Raw genomic sequence first — 15,785 nt, forward strand, 5'->3', positions numbered from 1 at the left:
CTTTAAAATGCTTACAGCTCTTGTTAAACAGTGACAGTCTAATTAGCAAAGAAATCTCAAATCAGTAGCAAAATATCCTCTGCACCAACACAAGCAGCATAATCAATATCACTGATGTCACCGCAAGGCCTTCACAAGAAATGTTTTTACACACAGTGTAGTGTATTGCTGATTTTGTCAGAATCACAATGACAAGGCTGTTTTAATAGCACACATAAATCTGGTTGCATGCATTAAAGCTGATGCACAGAACAGTGAATCCACCATGTGGCATAATTCCCACAATTCCCAAACATCCATGTTGATAAGACAGCAAAACTAAGATCAAAGCAGACATTTCACATTCAACTGTCATTGCATCTCAAGTTCAGACAGATTACAGCACACCCAAACATCTGCTGCACTTCACTTCAGTTCACCTGAGATAGGACTCAACAGCCTGTGGCTCGCTCCATGATTGATTTATAAATTAAACCGTTTCTAATGGTGAATAGGAATATATGAAAATTTTTTAACTTGATTTTTGAGGTTATAGGGAGAACATTTAGCAGCACTTTATATATTTGAAGGATATCGTCACTGAAGGGGGCTTCGTGCGAGGCGGGGTTGTCACATGAAACTGGATCCATTGCGGTTTCAAACCCTTCCAATTAGATTTTTATTAACATGGGTTTAGGTGGTATAGAAACGACAGCTGAGGAGAGCCGCCGAAATCCAGGAGAGAATTACTCACACATGACATCAGGAGCATCAGTGGACGTTTAACATTTAACACAGAGCTCAAATGGCATTCTCTATAGGACAGCAGCTGCGTGGTGGTACCCATCCACAGCCTGCTGAAGAAAACCCTGCAGCAGATGCTCTCTTTTAACTTGCATTTCAGATTGCATTGCATTCCAGCTCTTCATTAAAAACAAGCTGTGTGCCCAAGCATTAGAACAATCTGCATGATGGCACTTTGGGATAAAGAAAAAAAAAGCTGTCAGTCTTGGTGTAAAAGTGTCCAGTGGAATGGCAGAGATGGATATGAGTCAGGCCCTGTGATCTTGCTGACACAGATAATCAATAATTCAACACGGAAAAGCCTTCTGTTCACATTTTTATTTTTTCTTAAAATTCACAAAGAAACTGAATGGAGACATTTTTGCACATATTAATTGACAAATCACTTATGTAAAAATTGGCGGCTATACAAATGCTGAACACTACTGGGAAATAAATAAATAAAATCAAAGTTCATAGTATAAACTCAAATACATAAAGACTGCCATTCAAAAGTTTAGAGTCAATGAGATTTGTTTTTTTTTTTTTTTAAGAAAGAAATTAACACTTATAACTAGCAAGAACAATGTGAAGTTGAAGTACTAAAATGAATAAGACTAAAACTGAAATACAGCTGAATAGAAATATTAAAACTAATACAAATTCAAATAAAACAAAAACTAAACTGAAAATGTAATTTAAAATTTAAACATTTAAAAATTCAGTTACAGTTTCCACAAAAAACATATTCATCAGCACAACTGTTTTCACCGTTGATAACAAGAAATGTTTCTTAAGCTCCAAATCATCATATTATAATGGTTTCTGAATGATCACATGACACTGAAGACTGGAGTAATGATGCTGAAAATCCAGGTTTGCATCACATGAAATAAATTACATTTTAAAATATATTCATGTAGAAAACTGTTCTTTTAAATTGCAATAATATTTCACAATATTAGTTTTTACAGTACAGTACAGTTTTTATGTTACAGCAATTTTAAATGTTTCAGAAACTGTTATAATATTACTGACCCCAAAATTTTGAATAGTGTGTGTGTGTGTCTAAATATACATGCATATATATATGAATATATATAGTGACCACTAGTGATGTAAAGTGGCTTCTGCAGTGAAGTTCCTGTTGTGGCAGGGATTTTGTGTGCCAGGCTGAGCTGCAAGAACAGCACTAAAAGCACAGTGTGTTCATGAGCTGACAAGAGCTCAAGAGAGAACACCTGACCCCTGCAGAGAGCAGAACTCTGCGCACACTAGCACAGCTGAAACTCACAGCACAATGACTCAGGTAAAATTTCTGTCCACCTTAAAAACAGAGGTCACTTTACTTTTGCTGATCAAGTTCTGAATCCAGGGATTTAGGCTTGTTTTGTTTCTCTGTTTGAGAGCCGCCTGATGGTGTCTGCTTCTTTTTCTAATGAGCTGAAAGGTGCAAAGTCATTTTATGTTACCATCTCACCTCTCATTACATGTGTCACTGTTTCTCAGCGTGACATCAGGTATTGAGTATGGATCATCCTCATATGCACTCTCATCTAAAAAAAGCACAACTGCCATCATCTTAACCAAAACTTGTTTGCACAGAAATGGTGCATTACATCACTTGCTCACCAATGGATCCTCTGCAGTGAATGAGTGCTGATAAAAACATCACAGCAGTCCGATCCACTCCATCAGTTCATGTCTTTTGTAGTGAAAAGCTGCATGTTTGTAAGAAACAAATCCATCATCAAGGTATTTTAAATCATTATGGGCAAAATCCAAGTTTATAATACATAATATTCTGTCCCCTTCTGTCCTCTCACACCCAAATCATATTTGTTTAGAAGTGTGCATATCTCTCTCCTGATTCAGATTAGACACTTGAAGAAAGCAATATTATGTATAATGTAATGCTATTTTTTTGTTTTTGTTGTTGTTGTTTGTTTTTGGGTGAACTATTCCTCCACAAACACCAGTAAGTACTAGAAATGGATTTGTAATGATTTTAGTTTTTCTCAAATACAAAGAGACCTTGATTACCAGCTGAAGGCTATCATAAACTTTCTAGTCTAAGGGAGCATATTCCTTTTTTTTTTTTTTTTTTGTCTACGTGCCAAGCAAAAACAAGTCAGCAGTGGCAAAGTACAGGAAACTTACAATTCATTAATTAAATAATGAGCTTAAACACATACCATAAATACCATTCGATTATTGGCTATAGTCTGCAGTGCAGGATGCAGTGTGTGAATCTGACAATCTGTGCAATAACTATTATAGATCTCATTTTACTGTTAGTTTAGTCCATACAGAACAATATTACATTCATTACTATTTTTTCCATTCAAATATATTATTTGTTGTGGGCAATTCAGATCATATTCCTCCTTAAGAACTTGGGAGCCAATTAAAATGTAAATACAATTTAAAAGAACCACTTAAGTTTTGATAATAACGTTGTTATAAAAAGTTGTTTTAAAAAGCAAAACTGCCATCATCTGCTCACAGATCTTGCCGAAATAACTTGTTTGCACAGAAATGGGCGGCTCTAAAGTGACCGGATTTGGAGGATTTCGGTCTGACGAGTGATGAAGAAAAGGCAGAATGACGTAAGCGGAGGGTTTCTGCCGAGTCAACAAAACACAACCCCAGCGGTCTCCCAGCATTCCCTTGAACTCTACACCAGCACCGGCTTCCTCTGCCCAGCCCTGGAATGAACGGCATTCTGTTGGACATCCTTGCACCACTTCACACATTCTCACTCCCTATAGACTAGAATGGTGTCACCGACTCTGATGCGGGCGTAAGGTGGGTGTATCCGCTGCTTTCCGTTCTGTCATTTCAGCAATGGAGGAAACAAGTGTTTGGGGCTTTGGTGGGCAGATGAGTGGATCGGGGTAATTTGCTTGATGAGGGGACACACACACACACAAATGCAGTGACTCATCCACAACACTGATTCTGTCTCAGTGCCAATACAGCCACTGCAGCAGCAATCATTTACATAATAAAATCATTATGGAGACAGTAACTGGAATGCATTCATTAATCATAATTAAAGCCAACAGAGGGCCAACATGACATTCCCGTAGCAGAGAAATAACTCTCTCTTAAAGATCATTTTAGTATACTGAAGCAGCCCTAGAGAAGTAGGCTATAGAATATAGTCATAAGAATCACTGAATGGAGAAACAGACTTTGTTATTAAAGCAACAGTTGAATCAGTTCATATTTCTAAAAGTCATGCCACTGTCTATATTGTGTTTGAATTTGTCTGCAATGTCATTCATAAGCCACAAGGGAAGATTTATTTTAAGTTCAGGAGAAGAGGGTCATTGGTATTATAAATTACATTTAATGTCTAATAAAATAACAAAATATTAATATAAGACCTAAATAATATTAAATTAACTTATAAAAAACATTCACTCCTATGTTCACTTAACTTTGCTTTTAAAGAAAAATACCTATATTAATATTTTCTAAACAAAACAAAAAATATGTTTCTTTATTAATATCACAATTATATGAAGATAGGAATGAATTGTTTATTAAATAATTAATCCTCCAGGAAAAGCACAAACATTAGCATTGGATTTTATGATTTCTGTGATCATTTTAGTGGTTTTGTTTCACTATAAAGCAGAAGGGCCCAAACTTTTTAATACAAATGCCACAAAATTAAACTTGATTGAGGACTGTGAGGCAAAATTCCAAACATGATATATTAAATGAAATGTATTAAATGTAAAATATTATAAATAATAATGATAATAATGATGAAACAAATATTTAAACAATGAAAATGAAGCGTAAAAAAATAAAAAATAATTATATATATATATATATATATATATATATATATATATATATATATATATATAAACAATTATATATAAATAAATTTTGTATTGATTTAATAAATGTACATTATTTAATCAAATTCACTTTTTTAATTTTAAAGTAAAAATAAAACAAACAAAATATTTAAACAAAAATATAAAAGAAGATGTGCCTCTATGGCTTGTTTTTTTTTCTATATTTTTCCCTCCACTTATGAAATTACATAGTTGGACAACTTTGGCCCTGTTTTGGGTATCTCTGCTCTAAAATATTCTATGCTGCTTCCTCTGAACCTGACAAGAGTATATGCATGAAAATCTGGTGTACCCTTGAATAGAAGTATTTCCTTAAAGCATAACAAACAGCAGCGCTGCTGTCGCCCTCTGCTGGTGAACAGGTGAAGAGCATCTGTCCGCTGGAACCGCTATTGATTTACTGCATTGCAGCACTGGGACGTTGTCACTCATTTTGGCATGGCGTCGGCACTGATCACTCCCACCACTGCCAACAGAAATGCGGGGAAAAATGCCCTAGACAAATATTAAGCATTAAAAATAATAATAATAATAAATAAAATAAAAAATACAAATCTAACTTTTTCTGAATGCAAAACTTCGAAGTTATTTGAAAAATCAATATATCATTCATAAGTAAAAGCAAAAAAAAAAAAAAAAAAAAAATACTGAAGGCCCATCATGCACTTTCTAGTCTAAGGGAGCATTTGCCTTATTCACACATATATATATATATATATATATATATTGCCAAGCAAAAACAAGTCAGGAAATGCAAAGTACAGGAAACTACATTTAACTAATTAAATGATGAGTTTAATCACATTCCATAAATACAATTAGATTATTGGCTCCAGTCTGCAGTGCAGGATCCAGTGTGTAAATCTGACAATCTTTGCAATTACTATTATAGATCACATGATACTGTTAGTTTAGTACATACAGAACAGCATTATATTCATTACTATTTTTTTTTTTTATTTGTTGTGGGCAATTCAGATCAGATTCCTCCTTAAGAACTGCAGCAGAGCCAATTCAAAATTCTAAATAGAATTTTAATACAATTTAAAAGAACAACTTAAGTTTTGATAATAGCTTACTGAATGAAAAACACTTTACATTTTGAAAAGGAAAAAAAAGAAAAAGAAAAGAAAAAAGTTCTGCCCCAACATAGAAAAAACTTTAACTGTACATGATCACATTTTTTAGTGCACTGCCAAAAAAAAAAAAACTTATTTCTTAGTATTTTTCCAGTGCAAATGTGTTATTAAATCAATATACATTTACTTAGGAAGAAACAACAACAGAAGACAAGTAGTCTTGTTTTCTGTTAAATTAATCAAAATGAAGTGAGTTTATGATTAAAAAGAACAAATATCTGCCATATGGGCTCAAAAAAAAAAAAAAACACTGACTCACTCAATTTCTCAGAAAACAGATCTTCATTTTGCTTTTCAAGCAAACATATCTTGAATTAAGGATGTTTACAGACTTGTATTGGAGCAAAAACAAAAATATGTATTATATTAATTGTTGACAGTGCAAGTAACGTAATGCAATGCAATGATTTTATGATTTTAAGTGCTTTTCAAGGCCTTCATTTATGCAGGGTGAACTGAGACATTTTAAGACCTGCAGAAACCTATACAATAATCATGAAAATTATTATTATTATTATTATTTTTTTTTTTTTGGTATTTGCATTCAAAATCCCCCTCGTTTAAAAATGTTTCCCACCCTCTCGCTCCTGCACACACATCATGGTAATTAGCAGACTGGCTGCCCGGCAGTGCGTATTCCGCATAAAAAGCTCTTCAAAAGAGACCGTTTAGAGACATCGAGGAAAAATAAACTCCGGAACACAATGCACCACTAGCTTTCTCTACCCACAATGCCCCCACCAAGGTCTGTGGCACAATCCAGTGTGGTCACACTGTGGTTTGGTTCTGGGGAAAACTGACCTCGAGCCATTCCTGGGTTACAGGAGCACCGGAGCGTTCCACAGCCCTCAAAAAGCGGATATCCAAAAAGCCTGGTCCAGCCCTCGGGGCCTTTTATAGAGAGCACAGGAAGTACAATCAGTACCCACAAATTAAACACCTCTAATTATGAGCCAGAAATGTAGAGTTGAAGAGATCAGCATTAGCATGCGCACTCTGAGAGCCGCTATAAATACCCTTCTTCACCACCACGTACTCCATCATGCCCATGCCATCAGACAGGATGTTACCTTATATCCTTATTTTGATATTTCAAGATAAACACCGCTCACACAGTTCTGGAAATAACACTTTCTTTCCATCATTAACAACATTAGGAATTCAAAATTGGATTCTGACATAACTAGTAGTAGCACAATGTGGTGTCTTTATGCTCCATTAGTGTTTTGGTGTGATTAATGAAGGTGCAAACTCTATTGACTGTTCATTTCACACGGCCTATAGGCATTGCTGTGTCATCAAACTATGTCCCCCAGAGACTCACCTAACACTATGGACTATACAGCATTAAATTAAGCAGAAATTATGAACGATAAACTCTGCTTTAAGAGGGGGTGATGGGGGAGTTTTACCCACAATGCAATTACAACTTCCTCTTCAGTTGACAGGCCATATTTGTAGAAGTTCTCCATCAGTTTCCTGAGATGTGGAGTGAAACACTTCCAGTGATCATTTAATGTATAATTTAGGTGTCTAAAAGACATAGGAAGTCACTTCTGTTAATTAATATTTTTTGGGGAAAAAAAGTATTTTATTTATTGTACAAATATCTAAACATTCTTAAATCAAGATACATTAACCGGAGAATTCTTGTTTTTAAAAAATGATCAGAATTAAGTTAAGAATACATTTTTGACAAAAAAACAAATATATATATATTATATAAAAAAAAAAAAAATAATAATATATATATATATATATATATATATATATATATATATATATATATATATATATATATTCCCTTCTGACAGTTTTTTTAATCATAATTTAACTTACGTTTTGGAATTTTTAAGAAAACAAAAATTAATAAGTAAATGTACTTGTCAAATTTATTATTAAACCAAGAAAAAAATATATAGAAATGTTTATAATTAAACCAATAATTTTTTTTTTTATTATTATTATTCCAGTGACAGGTATGTTTTTCTTGTTTTAGTCATAATTTAACTTAATTTTGGTGCTTTCTTCAGAAAACAGGACTTATATCTTAAGTGGTTTTACTTCTCAAATTGATCAAAACTGTTTATAATTAAACCAAGGAAAAAATGATCTAAAAAAATTCTTACCCTGCTGAGAGGTATTTTTTATTGTTTTAATCATCAACTCAAATGGTACTTACTATCTTAAGTCATTTTGTTAATAAATAAAATAAATAAACATGTCTTGATTTAAGAATTTGCAGTTTACTAATGAAGTATCAATAGTATAATATATGTTGTTGTCATATATAAAGTGGAACAAATAACAAAACAAAACAAATCTGGACCAAAATGATTAAAATAATGTACATTTTAGGGGAAAAAAGGTCCTATCTGGCTTTAGCTGGTTTTCACTGGTCTGGTTTGATGGTTATATTTGGTTTTGGGGCATCAGACTGAACAGCTGGACACCAGCTTGACAAAAACAGACCGGCAAACCAACCGGTCAAGTGGCACTGCATCAGAACAAAACACTGAGCATGTGACTTTATTTGGGTGTCTAAACAGCATGAAACTAAATAAAACTGCCTCTTTTCCTGTCTGTTTTGCACCAGTGTTACAGGTCTGCATGTGTAAAACAAACTGCACATAACACACACCTGAAGCTGCTGCAGTGCTTTGATGGGTCACAGTGACCCTTGGCATGTGTGTGTGTGTGTGCAAGAAATGTTAATGTGATTTGTCTGAGCAGATATTTTAGGATCGTCTGTAGGAGTTGAAGAATGTGCGGCCACAGACTAGTCTATCGTCTGCTTGGATTGCAGGACGTCCAGGTCCCCTGCGTGACCAACTCAACCAAACTGCCGCCCACTTACCGGCAGGAAAATGACAAGCCTTAGAAGATCACTGAGTCTCCTTTGCTGGTCTGCACGGAGAAAATGAGGGACCAAAGATGGTGATTGCTTCCTGTTGGAGTGGGCGGCAGCGGAGACGTGTCCCGTTCCTCTCTCCATCAGCAGGTTGGCCCCTCTCTCTCCTCCAGAGGTCAGGAGCACAGCTCCATCTACTGGACGAGACCACGACCCGATCAGACAAAATAACAGAACCAGATGGAGAATTCAATACAAACACAATGGCCTTTGATGGGCGTATGTGGTATTTTCTTCATGTTGTGTTCAAAAACTGGATTCGTCTGTCTTGGGTTGCCACTTCTATTGTGTTAGGGATCAACATTTGTTTTTTGTTTAAATTAGCTGCACAAACACAACATGTATATTTTAATGACTACTTAGTGAATAGCATTAAACAATACATGTACTTGGTGTAATATTTGTACTTTCTCTTCCTTTTTACTAAACATGTGGTTTCTCACAGTTCTTCTCAACAGTGTAGTAATTCATATCCAAAAAACAAAAACTAAACTAAAAGACTAAACATAAAAGACAATCTTTAACTGATTTATTAATTGTCAAACCCAAATAGATGAAGAAACAGTTAATTTTCCTTGAATGATGATTCAGACGATGAGTCTCAATTTCGAGAAAACCAGGAGTCTTACTGTAAGTCTTTATGTTCTCATGTTCTTTATTTTTCATTTAATTTTAGTGTTTGACAAACTACAATAATAGATTTTTTTCAGAGTGCTGATTTTGGGTAAAATGCATAGAAACCAATGAGGGTCAATGGGGGAGTCTGTATGAACCCAACAGAAAAGTTTCCAAAACACATCAAACTTTGTATGCACATTAATGAGCCTAAATGTGTATCATTCACCAAATTTCAAGAAGAAATAAACTGATTATAACCAGTATTTCAAGCAGTTTGAAAATCATGTGTGGTTCGAATTGACCATAACACAATGGGAAGGTTAAAGTACATATGATATTTGTCCAATTGTTAATCACACAAACAAGATTACATGTGCATTTCACATTTAAAACCAACTTAACATGGAGATATAATTAATTAAATGTGAAACTGTAAATTATAAAATATGCATTTAAGGTAAAGCATCACATTTTTATGTTCACACCAAATGCACATTTCACCTTTAGGAAAAAAACTAAATCCTAAGCCTAAAAATGCAAAGAAAATCTAAACTTTCTTGGTTTTATATTTCTCTGAATGTCTTTATTACATAAACATAAATTTCAATATATTTATGCATTTCGCAGACACGACTTACATTGCATTCAGGATAACATTTTCTCCTAACATGTGTCCCCTGGGATTTGAACCCCCAACCTTGCGCTTGCAAACGCAATGCTCTACCACTTGAGCTACAGGAACGCTAAAAGCATGAATATGTACGTGCAGTGCATGTGAATACTTCAGTGTTTTAGGGGGCCAAAACTGCAGTAGTGTGAGAATTAAGTGTGGAATAAGACTTAAAAAAACAAGACGTCATCTCAAATTGATCAACATTAAGTCAGTTGATGATTGAAAAAAAGAAAAGAAAAAAAAGCGAACATTTTTTATTAAAGAAAAACAGAAAATTTTGCACTGAACTGACAGACGTTTTTTTTATTTATTTATATATTTAAATTTTTTAATCAAAGTCAGTTTCAATCCTTTTGAGCATCAAAAGACAATAATATCTTGGTTCATTTTCCTTACTAGGTGAATGCATTTTCATTTAAGATATTTTAGGAATTTTTAAAGGAAAATGAGACAATATATTTTGCCATGTACTTAAAAGGATAGTTCATTAAAAAATGCTCAGTTGTCCACCATTGTGAGGAGTCGTGACCTATTGGTTAGAGTGTTTGACTCCTAACCCTAGGGTTGTGGGTTCGAGTCTCGGGCTGGCAATACCATGACTGAGGTGCCCTCGAGCAAGGCACTAAACCCCCAACTACTCCCTGGGTGCCAAAGCATAAATGGCTGCCCACTGCTCCGGGTGTGTGTTCATGGTGTGTGTGTGTGTGTGTGTTCACTGCTGTGTGCTGTGTGCAGAGCACGATTTCTGAGTATGGGTCACCATACTTGGCTGAATGTCACGTCACTTGCATTTTATCATCCTCAAGTAGTTTCAAACCTGCATGTCTTCCATAGTATCTTCTCCTGTTTCCTGTTTGGTTACCAACATCATGTTCATCAGAAAAAAAGAAACTCATACAAGTTTGAAAAAACATGAGGGTTAGTAAATGATGTCAGAATTGCCAACCCCCATCCCCCCTCCCCCCCCCCTTTTTTTTGTGGAGTAGACAAACCTTTTAATGCAATCATTTGTATTTCAAAAGAATAACAGTTAAATAATTTAGTTCCCATCTCTTTTGGGAACAAGGCTGTAATAGCTTTAATATTTGAGGAGAAATATGTTTCTTCTAAAGGGTCATCTTACGCTGTCTGCAATGTCGAGAGACCCTCTTGAAAGGGAATAATGGTTACTACAATTAAACCTTAACCAATGTTTTGCTAAACTAACCATAGTTTAACCATGGGATTTGTAGCCTAGTAAAACTGTGGTTAAACAAATGATAGTAAATACACAAAAAAATCACATGGTTAATACACGCTTTCTATAGTAAATTGTACACAAAAAAATATTTGTGTAACTCTGGCAGAGCTGCTAATGTTTCACACTGATTTGACTGCAGCGCTGTATTTATTAAACAACATTTGCCAGTGTCTCTTTCAGCATCTGTGGGTTTTAGCAGATACTGTGATGTAATTCAGTGTACCATGGGAAAAATCAGACTAAGCATTGCAAATTTGCTCCTACAACTGCTATATGGTAAGAGGTTAATCACGTCCCAGAATTCCAAGCAGGGCTGCGAAACTAATGATGCAATGATTTTAGTGCCATTATGGAATATGCAGTCAAAATGTGATTCTAATCTAAATGAGCACATCATCAGCCCTTATCATACAAGAGGTTGTCTGATGAACAAATCCTGAATGGGACTGAATATGCTGACGTGTCTGAAATATAATGCAAACATGCATATTGTGTTGTGTACCCAAATATCTGCCACAGTCTTGTCAGCTAAATGATGCGCATGTGTTTATACATTAAACTCAATCACAAGGCTGTAATAGCTTCAATATTTGAGGAGAAATATGTTTCTTCCAAAGGGTCATCTTACGCTGTCTGCAATGTTGAGAGACCCTCTTGAAAGGAAATAATGGTTACTACAAATAAACCATGGTAATCACAAATTAACCAATGTTTTGCTACACTAACCATAGTTTAACCATGGAATTTGTAGCCTAGTAAAACCGTGGTTAAACAAATGGTAGTAAATACGCAAAAAATCACATGATTAATACAGGCTTTCTATAGTAAATTGTTAATTTTCGTAAGGGAATTAGAGATCATATCTAAGAGATCATAGTCTATTTTAAAATTCGAATTGTAATTCTACTGTGTAATTAATAAAGCCCGCCACACGAGGGCAGAAGTACACCGCTCTTTCATATATGGTCTCTATAACATAATTTATTAGGTAATTAATACGTTTTTTTTAAACATGGTAACAAACAATTTTTTTTTACTATAAAACCAAGTTGAATTTTGTAAAGGTTAGTTTAATTTTATGTATTAAAATAACTATAAGCAAAACTGAAATAATTAAATAATAAAACTTTCTTGCGACGGGACTGGTAACTGGGCTGGTGACAGTTACAGGAATATAAATAAACGTATTACTTATTTATTAAAAATAAGTGATGTTTCTCCAGACTAAATTAGATTAAAAAGCAAAGAGAATCTTTTTTTTCCCCCAGTTATTTTAAAGATGTTCCATAACAACTAAAACTGAAATAAAAACCATATGGACAAATAAGAATAAGAAAATAACTAACATATACTAAATCCTAAATAACACAGACTCACATCAGAATAAAAAATATATATATATATATATTTTTTAAATTTTAATTGAAATTCTTTTAAAAAAAATGTTAACTGAAAAAAAAAACAATAACAATAAACCCTTAAACTTCTTTTATTTCAGCTAGTCGCCTTGAAAACGTCTCACTTTCATTTAGTATAATTTGATGTTCTAATTATGTTCGTTGATGTTGAAATAAAAAGAATAAAAACCATATAAATACAAATCTAATTAATTGTAAATAAAAAATTATAATTCAATCTTTTAATAAATAAATATAATAGTATTTCAATTGTAATATATATATATATTTATATACATTCAATTGAGATACTATTTTATAATCTACAGACTCCAAATTAGAATTTTTCTTAAAAGCAGAGAAAAGCAATCTAATTGGACACTGTCCTTCAGCTCTCTTTGATATCTGATGATGGTTGGTCATAGTTCTCACTGCCTAGAGAGGGACAGCCCTAAACCCACACAGGATGCACAGGGCTGCTGCGATGGAACTAATCCATTAACCCATTATTCAGGCAATCATGTCTTGAAATCTGAATGCAATTACTTTTTTAGTCTTACTAGCAAACTTTTGTTGCATAATCCTGTCAGTGTAGGTAAACAAAACATCTGGATCTCATCTGTAGTGTGTTACAGCTCAGTCAGGAGGGTGTGTGCGTGCGATGACATCATACGCGCCTTAGAGCTTGCCTCCGTAATTGGCCTGTTTCCTCCAGCGGCACAGAACACACAAGTGGAGCCAGACACATGCTCACAGGGATTTTCCAGAAAGACGAGGGGCCCTGTTTTAGGGATGCTGAGGGGCTGAAACCACTGTAAATGTCACAAATGAATGAAGGGCCTCAACCCAAAATGCAATCTGATCCAGAGAGCCCCTGAGCAGCGCCGTTTGATCTGCTTGACATGCCATCTCTGAGAGCCAAGAAAACAGACATTACAGCATCTTCGTGTTATGACATTATCAAAACTATCTTCACATGTATATTGTTAAGAGCTGCTCGGGTTTGTTTGCCTGTGAATGCATCTTGGGCTTCCCAACGATTGATCGGCGGCCAAGCACTAATTTCACATTCTGAAGCTGATGCTTTTAAAACGGGCCTTTTCGAGTTAACATATACACCCTTAAGATCTTGGGCATTGAATCTGATGTTATTTGTTTGTTAGTTTGCTTGTTTGTTTTTTTCTCAGAAATCTTCTGCAGAGTGATTTTCATCCGAGCTGACAGGGAACTTTCTCACAACTTTCACTAATGTTTTTTTAATGTTATATGAATGTTAGGAAAAAAACAATAGTTTTTAAAGTATTTAAGTAATGTGCATCATGCTAGAAACATGTTAAAACATGTTAAAAATTTGCTAAATCATGCTAGCAACATGTTAAAACATATTAGCAACGTCTTAAGGCTAATGTTCTCATAAGGTTGAGAGAAAACATTCTAAAAATGTTTTTTTTAAATGTCCTTATGATGTTATTTTAAAGTTCCTAGAAACTTTTTTGTAACCTTTAAGTAATGTTCTAATAAAAAAAATAATAATAATAAAGGACACTTTAACATTCTTAGAATATAAAAAATAAACTTTAAAATATTTTTTGTGTTAGTTGAAAATAAAGTTAGTAGAACATTGTCAGAAATGTTTTTTGTAACTTTTAAATAGAACGTACAAACATTATAAACATGACTAGAAAACGGAACATTGTAGCGTTTCAGAAACATTTCAAAGCAATATTCCCAAATGGTTTAAAACCTAAATTTGTTTCCTGCATGGATCACTGTGGTCTAAACTACGTTTGGATGTTCAATTGGCTTTATAGAGCCGTCACTGTGTGCTTTTTCCTCAAGATTAGTCTTGCGTGCCAACACTGTGATGAAGTTCTAACTATTGCTTCCATGACTTGTGCAAAAAAATATGTGTGTAACTCTGACAGAACTGCTAATGTTTCACACTGATTTGACTGCAGCATTGTATTTATTAAACAACATTTGCCAGTGCCTCTTTCAGCATCTGTGGGTTTAAGCAGATACTGTGATGTAATTCAGTGTACCATGGGAAAAATCAGAATAAGCATTGCAAATTTGCTCCTAATTACTAAACACTGCCATTGACAACTGCTATATTGTAAGAGGTTAATCACGTCTCAGAATTCCAAGCAGGGCTGTGAAACTAATGATGCAGTGAATTTAGTGCCATTATGGAATATGCAGTCAAAATGTGATTCTAATCTAAATGAGCACATCATCAGCCCTTATCATACAAGAGGTTGTCTGATGAACAAATCCTGAATGGGACTGAATATGCTGACGTGTCTGAAATATAATGCAAACATGCATATTGTGTTGTTTACCCAAATATCTGCCACAGGGTTGTCAGCTAAATGATGCACATGTGTTTATACATTAAACTCAATCATGACCTCATTCACACTGTTCTATTTTAAAATATTCTAATTTGCTTCGAGCAAATTAGCTGGCAAATCCAATCCAAGCACTGTTCACTGTAAAAAAAAAAATGCATATATATATATATATATATATATATATATATATATATATATATATATATATATATATATATATATATATAGTATTTGTAAACAAACTGTCTATAGCTCACAGCCTCGTTTTCATCCTCATTTTAAATTCAATATGGCATCTAACCTGACTAAAGTCAATTGTTTGTGACATTTATTAGTGGTTTCTGAGTAAAAAATGCTTCCTACACAATTTTTCCCCCATCTATATATTTGTTGAGGATGTGCTGATATAATTCCTGTTCTTGAACTTGTGTCCGGAAGCAAAGAGAGAAATTGATCCCTTTGGGCCACCGCAGTCCTGGGAAGATCTGTGTCAAGATCATGGACATCTCTCATTTTTGCAATTCTTCCCTTTTTTCATCTCATCTACAGTATGAGTAGGTCATTTCAGGCCTGTTTTCACTAACTTTCAAGTAACATTATTATTAACAATGGAAGAACCTCACCAAATCAGTGGCTGCTGGGAAGGGTCAAAAACATCCTCCGGCTTGACCTTAATTTTCCGAGGGGCATCAGTTATTATTAGACTATCTGTGAAGATAAACTCAAGAAATCTGTGTGGGAATGGATTATTTGAGCTTGATGAATCTTATAGGAAGTGGTCATTCTCATCAGCTCTCAAGAACACACACCATT

General features: G+C 34.3%; 1 protein-coding gene across 3 annotated transcripts in view; it reads left to right on the forward strand.

The window, feature by feature from the left end:
- The window catches only part of LOC113048471 (B-cell receptor CD22-like), a 1,131,192-nt gene that overhangs the window by 720,217 nt on the left and 395,190 nt on the right, over window positions 1-15,785 (forward strand). The gene's annotated exons all lie outside the window — the stretch shown is intronic.

Source organism: Carassius auratus, chromosome 29 (genome assembly GCF_003368295.1).
Source record: "Carassius auratus strain Wakin chromosome 29, ASM336829v1, whole genome shotgun sequence".
NCBI lineage: Eukaryota > Metazoa > Chordata > Actinopteri > Cypriniformes > Cyprinidae > Carassius > Carassius auratus.